The sequence below is a fragment of the Equus caballus genome, chromosome 20 (genome assembly GCF_041296265.1).
Source record: "Equus caballus isolate H_3958 breed thoroughbred chromosome 20, TB-T2T, whole genome shotgun sequence".
Classification (NCBI taxonomy): domain Eukaryota; kingdom Metazoa; phylum Chordata; class Mammalia; order Perissodactyla; family Equidae; genus Equus; species Equus caballus.
The window spans coordinates 42,676,612-42,693,878 of NC_091703.1; the positions used below are offsets into that span (position 1 = coordinate 42,676,612).

At 43.3% G+C, this 17,267-nt stretch overlaps 1 long non-coding RNA gene across 1 annotated transcript; it reads left to right on the top strand.

Annotated features, from left to right (window-relative positions):
* The first annotated feature begins 965 nt into the window (after nt 1–965).
* LOC138919507 (uncharacterized) lies at nt 966–6,453 on the top strand. Its single transcript, XR_011429721.1, has 2 exons — nt 966–1,587; nt 4,300–6,453. It is a non-coding gene; the product is annotated as an uncharacterized lncRNA (long non-coding RNA).
* The last annotated feature ends 10,814 nt before the right edge of the window (nt 6,454–17,267 follow it).

The following is a 17,267-nucleotide window of genomic DNA, read 5'->3' on the forward strand; positions in this document are numbered from 1 at the left end:
AGTTCTAGAGGCTTCCTTGCTGTCTGAAAGACACAGACAAGACTTGTTGGTCCTTCTCACTTCAACCTACAGCTAACCTTCCTAACCTCCTACTCCATCAACCTTCCTTGTGTCCCTGAAGTCTGGGCTCTGAAATAAGCTTGCTGAGCTTTGAATACTGGCATCTTGGGAAAGGGTTTTGTTTTTATTTTTTCCTAAGGGTAGAAGGCTATTGGTAGGCATCTGGCAGTCTCTGCCACACTCGCTGACAGACCTTCCGACCCCACGGGAGTGATATATGTATACGTGCATACATACACATAGAAACGTGCATATAGATATAGACTTTTACAAAAAGTATCTGCTGAGCACTTCGTGCGTGGGTAGGTACAGTTCTAAATACCTGATGCACATTATTTATTTCTCCCTCAAGCCCTCTGAGGTAGCAATTATTATTAGCCCCAGTTTACAGATGAGGAAAGAGAGGCACAGAGAATTTAAGAACTGGTTCAAGGTTGCATAGCTAGGAAGTAGCAGAGCCTGGATTTCATCCTCTGCTGTGGAACTCCAGAAGACACCATTAACTTCGATGCCATGCTACCTGTCACTGCATCACTCCCCTACAATATGCCTTCTGAGTCCGGGAGAGCCCCTCTGCCTGGCCTACCTGGGGGTCTTTTTCACTATTGACCCTTCTGTATTTTGGAACCCTGGAAAATCAAAATTGGGAGGGCTCTCGGCTCTGGTCCATGTTTTCCACTGTTCAGAGAAGGAAAGCGACTTATGCAGAATCACGCAGGAGACTGGACAAGGCCCTACAGAGAATTCCACACTGCTTTTGTTTTCCATTTCTGGACAAAATTTCCCACTCATTAGCCTCTTGTTATTGCACTTCTGATTTGGAACTCCTGCGAGATCTGCTGTATTTCAGAAAGAAAGGGAAAAAATGTGTGTGTGTGTATACACACACACTCAATTACATAAATGAAGACATCTCCTAAGCTTCTCCACGGCGAGTTCTTTATCCCCTGTCAAACTCTACTTTCTTCTCCCTGGGCTCTGAGCCATAGAGTATCCTTCCCCAGTTCTCGTTGATTCTATCAGGCTAGAAATGTGGAAGCAACTACATTCCCTCAAAGAGCTAAATACCTTACTCTGACTGTGCTCATCTGTTACTAATGACCAGCGAAGGCAAACGAGGACTAACAAAGGCAGAGGGATAAACACATTTAAGCCAGACCGATTTCCAGAGAAATAATTTAGAGACGGTTCAAGCAAGCGCTTCAAACACACAAGAATAATGATTTCCCCATGGAGACATTGTGTGCTTGCTGGCACTCGAACTCTGGCCTTACATGCAGAATTCCATAAAAAGTTAGGGGCAAGATAAAAAGAAACAAGTAGTGCACGGTGGAGGGAAGCTGCATATCCTTGCCCCAAATTACCCAGCCGGAGTGTGCTGTCTGGGGATTCCAGATGCCTGGAATGCTGCAAACTCGATGTCTACGCAAGTGCCATGGATGGATGCTGGGACACACGAGAAGAGGACCCCGACCTGTTGCTTCCCTGTGACTTTTGTTGGAGTGAGCTTCTTAGCCTGCCCATAAGGTAGGTTTGCCTATATTTGTCTCCTTTTTGCAGAGAAAAGTGCCAAAGCAGACAAGCAATTGGGCAATAGGGGAGTGGATTGGTCCCACCGGGTGAGACCAGAGTCACAGGGGAGACTGAGTTATTTCTATCCACTCTTCTGCCCTTCTGAATCACTGGAAACCACTGAGAGGCTTTAGCCACCTTGAAAGGGTTGTCTGATCCTGATCCCCAGAGACTACCTGTGAGTATTCCCATCACCCTCACAGTCGCCCGTATTTTGGCAGGGGAGATTCAGGGGAAATCAGTGCAACCGCCTCTATCCATTTTGACCTGCTCCTAAGCCCTCCACTGAGGACGTTACCAATGATGGCAACAATCTTGAAAGGGTGAGCACCAGTGCTTCCTTTACTTGGGCTTCCAGTCTCTGGGGGTCCATCAAAAGTGATGAGTTGTTTTCAGTATTTCAAGGAAGCTTAAAAAAAAAAGCCTGTTTCTTAGGTAATAAGACTGCATATGTTGGCTAAAGAATAGGTTTCTTTGCTTATGGCTAGAATTATCTTAACTCAGAATGCCACCATGCTATTACATCCTGCTTACAAGTTTTAATTGGATGTTGGTGGCACCTAAGACCTGCTGCGACTTTTTTAGGGCATCAGATCTGGTTGACAGATCCACATGCTAAGTTTTCCTCTTCTTTCCTCTGTGCATTCTACCCAATTCCTCCCTGCTTGTGTAGGTTTCCGAGAGGTACAATACCTGCTTTGCTCCTGGATTCAGAGCTCCTGAATTCTGTTATCTTTTCCAAGCTTGGGTTCCCAGTTTATCACCTAGAGAGAGTGCAGGATAAGAACGTTCCTGGTCTCACTTGTCTTCTCCAGAGGTCTCATCAGTAAGGGGGTTTGGTGGGGAACTCACCAGGGCTTTATCCTCCAGGGACCTCAGTGAGGGTCCCGGATACAGACTGAATCTCCTTTCTGAGGCGTTTAGAGTGAGGATTGAGTTGTGGGGCCAATCAGGAACCCCAGTGCCCAAAGGGATCTCATCTGTGATTGGACCAGGCTAACATATGGATGCAGAATGACAGCCAAGGTTGAACTCCTCATCACAGAAATAGTGCTAAAAGGGGACTTGGTGAGGTTGGAAACCACTGTCTCATTTTGCAAAGGCTCCACCCACTGTCTGGGAATTGGGAAGTTTGTCTGACCCCTTGGGAGGTGGCTCTCTCAGCTCCAAGACTTCGTGTGTTACTGTTATGTGTTGGGGTTTGAAGATGGTCAAGAACCAGAGCCAAGGATTAGAACGCTGCTGAAGGGGATCAAATCCCAAAAGACAAAGCAGAGAGTGAAATGGAGGTTCTGTATCTGGCTGGCAGGAAGGAAATCTTAGGGGAGAACACATCGGCTTCCCAGGCTCTAGGCTCTTCCCTTGATGCATGGCTAAGGTGGGCTATCCCAGGAGCGGACCTGAGACAGGGACTCATATATGAGCATTTTATTAATGCCTCTAGGGAGTAGGGAGGCTGGACAGGGAAGGAGAGGAAGACTAGCAAGGAACTGTCTCGGGCAAAGTCTACTGGGGGAAGTGTTCAGCCTGACTCTGCGGGGAGCCTCTAGGCTGGAAGTTATGCCTTGGAGTGGCCAGTACCCGAGGCTAATGGCCTGGACTCTTATGATCCCCACCCTATAGACACGGGTTAAAGGACAGGGTCATAAGCAACCCTCCCAGCTTTCTTGTGAGGGGCAAAGAGGCTCCCGCAGCCAGAAGACAGGCCGCCAAAGATGAATTGCAGGTGCAGGTGATTGAAATCACACCAAAACAAAGTAGGGGGTGAGCAGAGAAACAGGAGAAAGATCTCCCAGGGGACCATCTGCAAGCATCGACATTATCTGCCACAACCCAGCTTCCCTTCATGGAATCTTCTCTCTGACCTGGCTTCTCTGCCCCGGTCAACCCTGAGACTCTGGTTTGGAACCAGCTACTCAGAGTCTGACTTGAAGATTCCATCCTTCCACCCTCCCAGTCAGGGGCCTGAAGGCCAATGGTCTGTCCTAGAAGGAGCACTCTCCCTGAGGCAGAAGGCAAGAGACTGGCGTGGAGCCCAGCCCATATTCCTGATTGCCCCACCATTTGGATCCAAACCCTTAATCCTACTGTAGAGACCGGCAAGGAATGCCCAGGTCTGTCCACACAGCAGGTCTCACACATGCAGAACAAGTGAGTACTGATTATCTGCCAGTTAGCATTGTTCACGCCACTGTTCCTTTCCATTGTCCTGTTTACAGGGTTTTCCATCTATGTACATGAGTTTATTTATTATCTAGATTTATGAGGTGAAAAGGTAGAAAATAAATATATCCACGATTTATTTGTGTGTGACTTTGTCAAGTGAAGACATTCATTTTCCTTAAAGAGCATACATCAGTGCTATCCATTCTCGGGCTGTTCATGTTGTAATAACAATAATAATGATAATGATAATGATTATTACTATAACAACAGTAGCCAGTGTTGTGTGTGCCATGCACTGTGCCTCACACGTATCATGTTTTCATTATATCTATCATTCCCATTTTGCAGAGGAGAAAATCAAAGCACAGAGAGACGAGTTAACTTGATCATAACCACACAGTTACTAAGGCACAGTGAATGGATTCAAACCCAGGCCTGGCAACCTCCTGAGTTCACCTTCTGCTCATTAACATTGCCTCCTGATGTTGGTTTTTGTTGCAGACATGTGGAAGTGTCGAGAAGTTTGATAAAACAAAACCAGCAGAATCATGGACTCATCACTTCAGGAACAAAGTGGGAAGGTGCCCAAGGGACACTTAAGAATAACAGTAAAGTGGACAGAGCTCTGGCCCTCTGAGTGACCACGATCTGGCCTCCTTATAAGGCTGATGATAATCGTGTGCCCAACCTTAACAGAAGAACAGACCACTGACCGACGGATGAAAACTCCCAGAGTAGATAAATATGGTCCTAGCTTAGCTTCAACCCACATTCTTATTTACTCTCCCCCAATTTTATCCGATAGCTACGCATTTTTCCTTGGCTTCAAAGGGAAGTTGGGAAAAAAATGGGAGGAACAAAGAGATCTGGGAAGCTTGCAGACAATGACTTTGCTTTCTCACACGCTCTGAGTGCACACTTACATAAGAATGATAAGAATTCTCACAGTGACATCCCTACACATAAGGTCACCGCTTTCATGAAATGTGGCCTTCTGGTTATAAATAAAAGGGCATGGCTTAGAAATGGATGAAGATGATACTCTGAAGAAAAAGGGAAGACCACTCTATGAAGTTCAGGTTTTATTTTCTAAAGCGATGACACAGAGAGATAATCTGACTCGTTTGAAAAGGCTTATTTTTAATCTAAAAATAACTACTTTCTACTAAAAAGGGGGATTTGGGGGAAATAGAGAGAAATAGTTTTCTGTGGGTGATTTATAAAGCAAGCTATTTCTGGGGGATTAAGACTGTCTACCTGGGTTTGAGTTATTTGATTACTTAAAAACTTGAATGAGCATAAGGCAGTTAATTTGTCGGCTTTCGGGTTGACCTCTGTGTCATCATGTCGTCTCCAGATGAGTTCTGGCGAGATTTATCTGGGGTGGCCCCTCAGTTGTGCTCGAGCCTGCAATAGCACTTAGTTCCTCTTCCTCCCGACAGGCCCCTCCTCGGGGCTTTCACAATGGTTGCCTTTGAGTCCAGAGAGCCTCAGCCTTGCGGGCCTCTGTCTAACGTCTCTGAGGAAAATGCTGGAATCTCCTGGAAGAGAGCAGACACTGGAAGGGGAGACATCCTTATCCCAGAGCTGACTGTAAATTGTGCTGTTCAGTCTGTAAAGCAATTAGGTCTGGAGAGTGTAATGTGATGCTTTAGGCTGGTTGGCCTCTGTGGCCCTTGTCGGTCTGTCAGTTCTCCGTGGGCACCAGCACTGAGCTTTTGGGGCCAGTATCCTGCTCTCTCTAACTCAAACGGATGCTCGGAAATAGATCCATTTCCTCTCAGGAGTTGAGTAGCGGTGTGTGCAAAGGGCCTGGCCTTGGAACTTGAGGACCTGAGTTCAAATTCCAGCTTTGCTTCTTTGTTGCTGTTTCATCTGAAGTCGGGCCAGTCACAGCTGCCCTGAGTGAGCCTGAGCTGCATTAAGTGGGCCTCATCTCTGCCACGCGGGTTTAACAGAATAGCGCAGGGCTGGCCTGTTGTAGAGCGCTGTGTGAGTTCCACTATCTCCATCTCTGTCCCTGAGCAGTGTAGCTGGTTGCTATTTGCTCAGTAGCAGCCATGTTCACAAGATCTGCGAACATTTCCACCTGCTTCTTGAGAGTCCTGGCTCACCTGAAGACCTCTCCATGGATGTCTCTCCCCACCACTTCTATAGAATTCTAGCCATGCCCCATCCCACTCTGTACTGAGTAGGTCTCCCCTGATATTCTCCATCGCACTATCCTGGCTGTTTGCTACATACCCCTTAGCCACAGTTTTCATTTTATCTCATTCCTTTTTCTCTATCTTCCTCCCTTGATGTGAGCTCCATGAGAGTGTGGACAGAGTTGCTTTCATGATTCTATGCCCCAGCACCCAGCATTAGGACCTGGCATCTCATGACTGCTCAGTAAATATTCTGTAGGAGGAATGAATGAAAAATAGTACATATCCAACAGGCAGACCATAGGCAGGTTGGAGCAGATGCCCTCCTCCTTGCTGGCCTGATAAAATGCTCAAGGTCACAGTCATGTCCTTGGAAGGTCCCAGAGGGCAGCTTCACTCCTGCTTACCCCTGGGTACTTCCTCACATCCTCTGTACCACACACAGTCTGGGCCTCTCTACCTCCGGACTTCTTTTACATGAATAAGAAATAAACTTCTATTTCATGTATGCTACTGTTACTTTGGATTTTCTGCTATATGCAGCTGAGACTTTCATAGCTGCTACGCTGAGGAATTTATGTTCAAGGGCAGCTGCACCGGGCTACAGGCTGCTTTGGAACAGCAAAGAAAGTAGCGAGGGGCCTGTGCGTGTTTGTGTGTGGGAGGGAAGCTTTCCTCAGAATCCTGGGTGTGTTTGGGGCAGGAAGGAGTCTCTTTTCCTCAGCGAAAGATAAAGCACTAAGAAAACTCTTGCTGCGCTGCACATGAAGCCAAGCCTCCTTTGCTCCGTGTGGACTCCAGTCCACATTTGTTTTAAATTATTCTCTAATTGCTTAAGTGTTTGTGGTGTCTTTGCTTTTAACTTGGGGGCCTGGAGAGAGGAAGGGGGGAATCTCTCTGTCCCCGCCCTTTTACCCCCAGGATGGAGACCTTCCTGGAAGCTCCCCTTAAGAGGCCCAGTGAGAGGACAGTGGTCAGAGAGCCAACACCCCTGGGTGTGAGAAACAGAACAATTCCAGGGCTTCCCTTCAAATCCTGCAAATTCCAGTCCTAACTTTGTGTCGTGCTGGGAAATCTGACTGTTTTGCTTTTGCGGCAATGCTAACATATACCTAATTAGTCTGTTTGTCTTAAAATCCACCCACTCTTCAAAAGAAAAAGAAAATAGCTGGGGCTTAAAATAGTTCGGTTGTATATGTGGGAGACATTGCCGGAGCTTTCATAAATGTTGAAAATCTCTTTTTGGTCTTTGCCGGACCTGCTTCTGGGGCAAAAAGCTGCAGGGACCTGGCTGACGCTGTCTCCGCTGGGATTGTGGGTGGGCTGTCATGGCTGCAAGGATGGAGGGACACGCATGTCACAGCAGTAAAGAGTCACCACACAGCCATAGACTGGCAGAGGTGGGAGACACCAGGAAGTCGTGGAGATGTCAGCCCTACTGTTTTTTACACCTGAGATAATAGAGGCCCAGAGATGGAGAATGACTTGCCTGAGGTCTCACAGCTTGGAATGGCAGAGTGGTAACTTGAACATGTCCTATGTTCACTTTCCTCCCTTTAAACCTCAAGTCAGAGGCATATGGTGTCCTACCTCTATATGTAACTGGCAGTCCTCCCAGGAGCCTCACCCACAATCTCTTCTTACCCAAATCCAGGGACTTCTAAATTCGGTTCCTCTGTAAGAAAAGTGAACCATTTGTTGAGTCCTCACTCTGTGTCTTGGCCCTGTGCTCCACACATGTAGCTCATGTGATCCTTATAACAAACTTATAAAGTTGTGATAACTATTAGATAACTATTAATAGTTGTAACTAATAGATAACTATTATTATCCCCTCTGAGGCTTGGAGAGGTTCAGTTGTAAGTGACTTGCTCAAACTCAAACAGCTTGAAATTGATGGGGTTAGATTTGGGCCCAGGTCTTCTTGCAGGCCGACTCGAGAGACCCCAGTCTTAACCACTATACTGTATGGCCTTCTACACCTCTAACGTCTTAACTTTTCTATTCAAGGAATCTAGTAGTACTCACTAAACATCAACAGACTATGTCCCTGGAGCGATTTTTCTTTGGTGATGATGGAGCCATATGGATCCATTCACAGTTTCTGGTCTGTTCTGCTTTGTGGTCCATGCTTAATGGATGTAGCTTGTGTCATTTCTGAACTCATGCTTGCATAGTTTTGAATGGGACTCAGAATGAGAGAGGGCACCTCAACAAATCCAGGCTGCTGTGCAAGTTGGTATGCCACTTGGGCTGTAGGACCCAACACATCCAATGGTGCTTGAAGAGTCTGTGGAAGACGGGAATGTTTATGTGAAGCCTTTGTTGGGCCTTAATAGGTAAATCACAGCAAAGTGCATCAGCATTTTGAGCAGATATGCCATCCCTATATGGATAACTATTCTCCTTTGAGCAACAGCTTTGCCTTGCTCATGAGCCCTTATAGAGGCTGAACACATTTGACTATGGGCCACCAAGTTACCATGTGACTTGAGCGGCCCTTCATGAACTGGGTGTGAGGTGTTTTGACACATTAAACCATAAAGTTGGTTATGCATGCATCACTCTATCATCATATGGAAGTGGTATACATGAAAGCAGGCTCAAATAGGGCCCAAAGCAAAAGCAAGTTGCAAGTTGCATGAACAAGGAGCACAGATGCCATGGCCTATACTCCTGCTGAGGGTAAGCTTCATGGGAGTATGACCTGGGCATTCTCACAGGGCCCACATTTAGAAGGGCCCAAAATCTGTTTTAATGCCCTTCTCTCACTGTCTTGAAATTTTAATAATTTTTGAACAAGAGCCTTTTATTTCCATTTTGCTCTGGGTTCCACTAATGATGTAGCCAATCCTTTCCCTGCCATATTGTCTTCTCCCTCTTAACCTGCATCTATGGCTGCATAGGGAGTTTTCTATGACCAATTGACTGAAGAAGAAAAAATTGGGGCTTGGTTTATACATGGTTCTCTTCAAGATGCTGACATTGCCTGAAGATGGATGGCTACAAAACATAGCCCCTCTCCAGGGTGTCCCTGAAGGACAATAGTGAATGAATATCCTTCCAGTGGACAGAGTTGTTCATCTTGCTTAGAAGAAGGGATAGCCAAAGGTTTGGCTCTACACTGATCCATGCATAGTGAATAATGGTCTGGCTGGATGGTCAGAGACTTGGAAAATTGGTGACAAGAAGGCTTGGGGAAGAGGTATATGTATAGACTTCTCTGAATGGGTATAAAATATAAGATATTTGTATCTTTACTCACCAAAGAACGACCCCAGCAGAGGAGGACCTTAATAATCTGGTAGACAACATGACTGATTCTGGAGATCAGATAACCTCTTTCCCCACCTCCCTTTCCTTGACCAATTGGCTTGTGAACAAAGTGGCCATGATGACAGGATTGGAGGTTATGCACGGGCTCAGCAACATAGACTTCCACTCACCAAGGCTGATCTGACTATAGCCACTACTGAGTGCCCAATATGCCAATAACAGGGACCAATAATGAGCCCTTGACAGTATACCATCTCTTGGGGGGAAATCAACCAGCCTCCTGGAGGCAGGTCAATTATGGTGGACTGGTGTCCATCATGGAAGGGGCAACACCCTGTTCTTACTAGAGGTAGATATGTTCTTTAGATATGGATTTGCTTTTCCTGCTCACAATGCTTCTGCCAAAACCGCTATACGTGGACTTGCAGAATGCCTTATCCACTGTCATGGTATTCAATACTTGCTTCTGACCAAGGAACAAAAATCTTACAGCCAATGAAGCATAGTGATGGGTTCATGCTCATGGAATTCCCTGATCTTAGAATGTTCTCCATGACCCGGAAGCAGCTGACCTGATAGTATGGTGGAATGGCCTTTTGGAGACATAGTTGTGGCACCTGCTGGGCAGCAATACCTTGCAGAGCTCAGGCAGTATCCTACAGGATGAGGCATATGCTCTGAATCAGTGACAATTATATAGTACTCTTCTCCCATGGACAGGATTTGTGGCTTCTTGAAACAAGGGGTAGAAATGGGAGTGGGTTCTCTCACTATAACCATCAGTGATACCACTAGTGGAGCATTCACTTTTTGTGCCTGCATCTTGGGGCTCTTCTTGTCTAGTTTGCAAAAGAGAAATACATCTACCCCAGCAATGATTCCATTAAACTGGAAGTTGGGACTGCCTCCTGACCAGTTTGGGCTGTTTGGGCTAGGGAATCAACAGGCAAAGAAGGACTACTATGATCAATCGCAGCATAGGTTATTGATCTCATCAAGGGGAAACTGGTTGCTACTATACAGTGGGGGTAAGGAGGAGTATGCTAGTATGTCTGGAATGAAGGAGATCCCCTGGGGCATCTCTTGGTTCTCCAGTGTCCTGTGATAAAAATCAATGGTAAACTATAGCGACCTAGTCCAGGCTGGACTGCTGGTCCAGACACTTTAAGGATAAAGGTTGGGTCACCCTCATCAAGGAACCTTGACCACCTGAAAATGCTTATTGTGGGCAAAGGGAATATTGAATGGGTAGAAGAAGAAGGTAGTTATAAATACCAGCTACGACCATATGACTAGTTGCAGAAATGAGGACGATTATAGTAAGGAGTACTTCTTCCTTATTTTGCTATGACTATTATTTTCTCCTTTTCTTCCCCTCTCTCATTTCTTTACCATCTAACATAAGATGAGTTAACGGCAGTTAACGAGATATCTTAGTATTTAAGTTACAAAATAGCACCAGATGAGTATGACTCCGTTGGAAGAGGAATGAACATCTCCCAATGATGGATAAAGAACTTTGTATCCTCTTTTACAGAGAAAGTTACTGTGTTTTTGGTCGTTTATGAGATAGTCGCATTGTGTGAGGCAAGGTGTGATCTTGCTATTGTCTTTATTTGGACACTTAATCTGATTAAAAGAAATATGTATGGATGCCATTGTCATAGGGTGGACTGTGGTAGCATTATATTATGTCAACTTAGCTAAGCTGAGACTACGTTTCCCAGAATTCTCTTCTCTGCATCGTTCCAGGTTAAGGTGGGCCACAAGACAAATTTGCATAAGATATGAAAGGCAGGAGCAAAGCTACAGTCATTTTGTTGTGCTCTCAAGGTCGCTGCAGGGCAGGCGCGGCTGCACCTCATGCACACTGAGGATCTGCTGGGTCACCTTGTCGGTAGGGGTAGAAGGTGGGCACGTAGTTCTAGTGGCTCCCACCTGATATCCTCCTTCCTTCTCTGAATCCTGGGCCAGGTACACGGGAAGCTGTGCGGTAAAGGTGCCAGCTTATCCTGCAGGCCATTTGGGTCATCGAGAGCAGAGGTGGTGAAATACAGACATGGTCCCAGTCTACCCTTCCACGTTCCAGCTGAACCTTAGTCTCCCACTTCACATCCACCTGCCCTTCACAGCCTCCAGCTCTGCTGACTTTGGGCCCAACCAAGACACAGAAATGACAGTCTTGAATAGACTGCATTACCACCCCCCATGCTAGGTCTCATCCCTATAATAAATCCCTTATTCTGTATCACTCATAGTGGTTCATCTTCCCTGAGCAAACTCTGACTCATACACCTAGACTGATAAGTCCTCTCTCAAAACTCTTCATGGTCATCATCCCTCTTAATCCTTATAGTAACCCCTTGAGGTAGATATTCCTATTGTCATTTTGAAGATAAGGTATTTGAAATCAGAGAAGTTAAGTGACATTCCCAAAGTCACATAGCTATTAAATAGCCCAGCCAGGACTCAAAGCCAAGTCTAAGAGATTCTGAGTTCACGAGGCCGGCCCCATGGCTGAGTGGTTAAGTTCGTGCGCTCCACTGCAGCGGCCCAGGGTTTCGCCGGTTCAAATCCTGGGCGCAGACATGGCGCCGCTTGTCAGGCCACGCTGAGGTGGCATCCCACTTGCCACAACTAGAAGGACCCACAACTAAGAATACACAACTATGTAGTGGGGTGCTTTGGGGAGAAAAAGGAACAACAATAGCCAAAAAAGTTAAGCTCTCCTATTTAAAAAACATAATAAAAAAAATAAAAGATTCTGAGTTCAAAATTCCTGTTTCCTAAACACTTTAAATCTATACTTTGTTATATGGCTGAATTTGTGTCTTTGTTGCTCTGTTTCTGATCCTGTGTCACCAGAGGCTAAAAATTAGTTTTCATGGGGGGTAATCATGAACTCAACTTTACCTTTATCTCCTGCTACCCTCCCGCACCTGCAGCACGGGGTGTGTCTTTCTCCTGCTACTAGGTAAAATCTGAGGCCCAGTGACTTTTCTGCTCATTAGTAGACAATAGAAAGTTCTACAAACATGTTAGGGGATAAAACACAGACTTGGTTTAAAATACCCAATCCCGTATATTAATTAGCACTTCAATTTATATTTTGAGTAAGACTCCCTTCTTCTCCGACCCCCCTACACCCACCTCCTCCCAGCTAAAATTGGCTGCAGTCTAACTGCCTACCTTTGGAAAAAGGATGTGATTAGCATCCTTCTCTCTTTCTGGCCTGGCTCTTCCTTCACTCAGCCTCCCCCAAGGACTGGAGTTGGGAGGAAGGAGGAGAGGCAGGAGTTATTTTGTTCTTTCAAACAGTTTGCATACCATAATTTATATACCATAAAATTCATCCATTGTGAGTGTATAATTCAATGATTTTTAGTATATTTATAGGGTTGTGCAACTATCTTAATTTTAACTCTGTTATTACATTTCCATTACCCCAAAAAGTTCTCTTGAGCCATTTGCAGTTAACGTCCATTCCTCACCCCAGCCCAAGGCAACCACTGTCTGCTTTCTGTCTTTATAAATTGGCCTTTTCTGGACATCTTCTATAAATGGAATCATACACTATGTACTATTTTGTGACTGGATTCTTTCACTTAGCATAAAGTTTTTGATGTTCATCCATATTGTGCCATGTGTCAGAAACCTGTCCCTTTTTATTGCTGAATAGCATTCTACTGTATGGATATATCAAGCCTTGTTTATCCATTCACCAGGTAATGGACATTTGGATTGTTTCCAGGTTTTGGCCATTATGAACAATGCTGTTATGAACATTCACATACACGTCTTTGTGTGAATATATGTTTTTCTCTCTCTTGGGTTTGTTCTGAGTCTAATGGTAAGTTTATATTTAAGTTTTTAAGAAACTTCCAAACTATTTTCCAAAGGGGCTGTACCAGTTTACGTCCCCATCAGCAACGTATGAAGATTGCGGTGTCTGCACAACCTCTCCATCACTTATTGTTGTCTGTCTTTTTGATCCTAGCCCCTCTAGTAGATGTATAGAGGTATCTCATTGTGGTTTTACTTCTCATTTCCCTAATTACTAATGACGTTGAGTATCTCTTCATGTACTTATTAGCCATCTGTGTATCTCTTCTAGGACAATCTCTATTCAAATATTTTACCCATTTTTAAATTGGATTGTTTGTCTTCTTATTGAGTTGTAAGAGTTCTTTCTATGTTTGGATATAAGTTCTTTATCAGATATATGATTTGCAAGTATTTTCTCCATATATGGCTTATCTTTTCATTTCCATAGTGCTTTTTGAAATGCAAAACTTTTAAATTTTGATGATGTCTAGTTTATCACTTTTTTCTTTTCTGGATTATGCTTTTAGTGTCATATTTAGGGACTCGTTGCTAAATACAATGTCACAAAGATTTTCTCCTATTTTTATTCTAAGATGTTTTATAGTTTTAGTTGTTTTATTTAAGTCTATTTATGATTTAAGTTAATTTTTTCCATGCGGCTTTCCAACTGCTCAGCACTGTTTGTTGAAAAAATTATCCTTTCCAACTGAATTGTTGAAAATCAATTGTACATAAATGTAAGATTTTATATCTGGACTTTCAGTTCTCTCCCACTGATCTATCATACAGATTACATTTAGAGTCTATGCGCCCATCCTCATGTCAACACCACACTGTCTTGATTATTGTAGATTCATAGTAAGTTTTGAAATCGGGTGGTATAAATCCTCCGACTTTGTTCTTCATTTTCAAATTTGTTTTGGTTATTCTAGTTCCTTTGCATTTCTATATAAATTTTAAGATAAGCTTGCCAATTTCTTGCTTTGCCAAATACAAACAAACAAACTCTGCTGAGATTTTGATAGGCGAGCATTGAATCTATACATTAATTTGGGGAGAAACACCATCTTAACAATATTGAGTCTTCCGATCCATGAACATTTAGAAGTATGTTGTTTACTTTCCAAATATCTGGAGATTTCCAAGATTTCTTTTTGTTGTTGTTTTGTAATTTAATTTCCTTGTCGACCGCCATACTTTGTATGAATTCAATCCTTTTAAATTTATTGAAAGTTGTTTTATTGCCCAGTACATGGTCTTTTCTGGAGAACGTTCCAGGTATGCTAGACTAGAAATAGTATTAGAGGCAAAGAAGATATTTGCTAATGATAAAGTGGTCACCCAAAGGCTGCAGAGTACGTAGCACACTTGAAACATTCTCCAGGAAAGACCATACACTAGGCCATAAAACAAGTCTCAATAAATTTAAAGACTGAAATCATACGAAGTATGGTATTTGACTACAAAGAAAGTAAATTATAGTATCAGACAAAATAAACTGTAAGACACACACACACACACACACACGCAATGTTAGTTATGTCATGCTGGTTGACGGAGTTGTGCAGGTCTTCTATATCCTTGATGATTTACTGTCTAGTGATTTGATCAGTTCTTGAGAGTGGAATATTGCAATCTCTATTATTATTGGAGTTTCCATTTCTCCTTTCAATTCTGTCACTTTTTACTTTGTGAATTCGGAAGTTCTGTTGTTATTTGTTACATCTTGATGTACTGACCATTTTATCATTATGAAACATCTTTCTTTGCCTCTAATACTGTTTCTGGTTTTGAAGTCTACATTGTCTGATATGAATGCAGCCACTCCAGATCTTCTGTGGATGCTGTTTGCACAGTATATTGTTTTTCCAACCTCTTACTTTCAACCTGCTTGTATCTTTGAATCCAAGATATTTTCCTTGCAGACAGCATATAGTTGATTTTATATGTCTGTTCACATTTAATGTACTTATTTTTATGATTCAATTTACATTTACCATTTTGCTGTCTTTTTCCTCTGTTTCCTGTTCCTCCTTGACTGCTTTTTTGTGTGTTAAGTAGGTGTTTAAGGAGTACCATTTTAATTTCTGTTTATTTTAACTAGGTTTTTGGGTTATTTTGCTTGAATCTTTGAAGAATAGTTTTGCTAGGTTTAGAATTTATTGGTTAAGAACATTTTTCTTCCAGCACTTTGCATATGTCATTCCACTGTCTTCTGGCCTCCACTGTTTCAGGTGAGAAGTCAGCTATTGTCATATTGACACTTTCTGTATATAACGTCTTTTTTTTCCCTTCTTTCAAATTTTCTCTTTGACTTGGTTTTTAAGAGTTTGACAACAGCATGTCTAGGTATGAATTTCTCTGTGTTTATTTCACTTAGAGTTTTTGAGCTTTTTGGATCAGTAGATTGGCGGATTTTTATCAAATTTTGGACATTTTATGCCACTATATCTTTAAACGTTATTTTCTGTCCATTTCTGTCTCTTCTCTCCTGGGACTCCAACTATATGAATATTGGCACAGTTAATGTTGTTCCACAGGCCTCTAAGGTTCCACTCATTTTTTTTCATTTTTTTCTCTCTGTTCTTCAGATTGGTAACTTCAGTTGATCTCTTCTCAACTTCTCCTGCCATCTTAAAGCTGCAACTGAGTGCTATAATGAATTTTTCTTTTGAACTGTATTTTTCAATTTCAGAATTTTCATTTTGTTCTTTATCAAAATATCATATCTGTGTCCTAATTGAGAATCTCCATTTGTTCATTCGTGCCTGTCACTCTTTCCTTTAGTCCTTTAAACATTGCTTCCTTTAGTTCTTTACACATATTTACAGCAGCTGTTTTTAAGTCTTTGTTTGCTAAATCCATCATTTGAGGACACTCAAACAGTTTCTATCGACTGCTTTTTTTCTTACATATGGGTTACAGTTATGCTGCTTCTTTGTGTGTCTTGTAGTTTTTTGTTGAAAACTGGACATTTTAGACAATCTTTTGCAGCAACTTTGGATTCTGATTTCCTCCTCTGAAAGTTGTTGTTTCTTTTTCTTTCTTTCTTTTTTTTTGGTGAGGAAGATCGGCCTTGAGTTAATATCTGTTGCCAATCTCTCTCTTCTTTTGCTTGAGGAAGATTGGCCCTGAACTAACATCTGTGCCCATTTTCCTCTATTTTGTATGTGGGATGCCACCACAGCATGGCTGATGGGTGGTATAGGCCTGTGTCTGGGATCTGAACCTGCGAACCTTGACTGCTGAAACGGAGCATGCGGAATAAGACCACTAGGCCACTGGGCCGGCCCCTGTGGTTGCTGTTTCATTTGCTTGTTTGTTCTGTATCTTGCCTTGGCTAAATCTGTGAAACCTGCATTGTATGGCTACTGATGTCTCAACTCAGTTTTGTTTTGAATATTCTTACTTTTATCTAAAGCTTGGCTTCCTAAAGGTCACCCTTGCATTCCTCCTAGTATAGTGGTCAGTCAATGATTTTATATGGCCTCAAGTGACAACACCAAAGATTCCCATTATTCTTATCCAAAGTTCATCAGTTTTTAAGGTATAAACACTCCTCAAATTGTCATATGCCTTGGTCGATTTCCAGAGTGCTAAAATGCTTGTTTTTGCCAATTTAATCCAGACTCATAGTTGCTTTGGCAGGATAAGGTTCACTGATCTCCTTACCCAGCCATAATTGGAAGTCCCTCCTAACACAGAGAAATTTGTACTTGACTGGTATAGCTGTAAAACGCCTTTGCATATACCAGACTCTTTCTCCTGTGAACCCTTTGGTGGGTTCTTCAGAGAAGATTCATTTGGGCCCCTCCAGCTGCAACTCCTATGACATGGGCTGTTCATCCTCTTCCTGCAGCTGCCTCTCCCCCACTTCATTTGGTTTTCCAGTGGCCCACTCCACACCACCTCTCAAGATTGTGGTCCCATAATTCTTCCAGATAGTCCTCTTCGATAAGATCTAAAAATGGCTCCTGGCTCACTTTCTCTCCCATGTGGCCCACACAAGGTCCTCAGGAAACATGTATTAATCCTTGTCCAGCAAGCTCAGGGAGTGCCAGCCTTCCCAATAACGCAACTCCTTTCCTTTATTTGCTTCCTTTGATCCACTGCCAAATCAATCCACCATCTGTCTCTTGCCCTCTAGATTTCCAGGCTGGAGTCCAACCTGGCCACAATTCCCAACTTTAGGAAGCACTTACTGAGGTCCTTGATTCATCG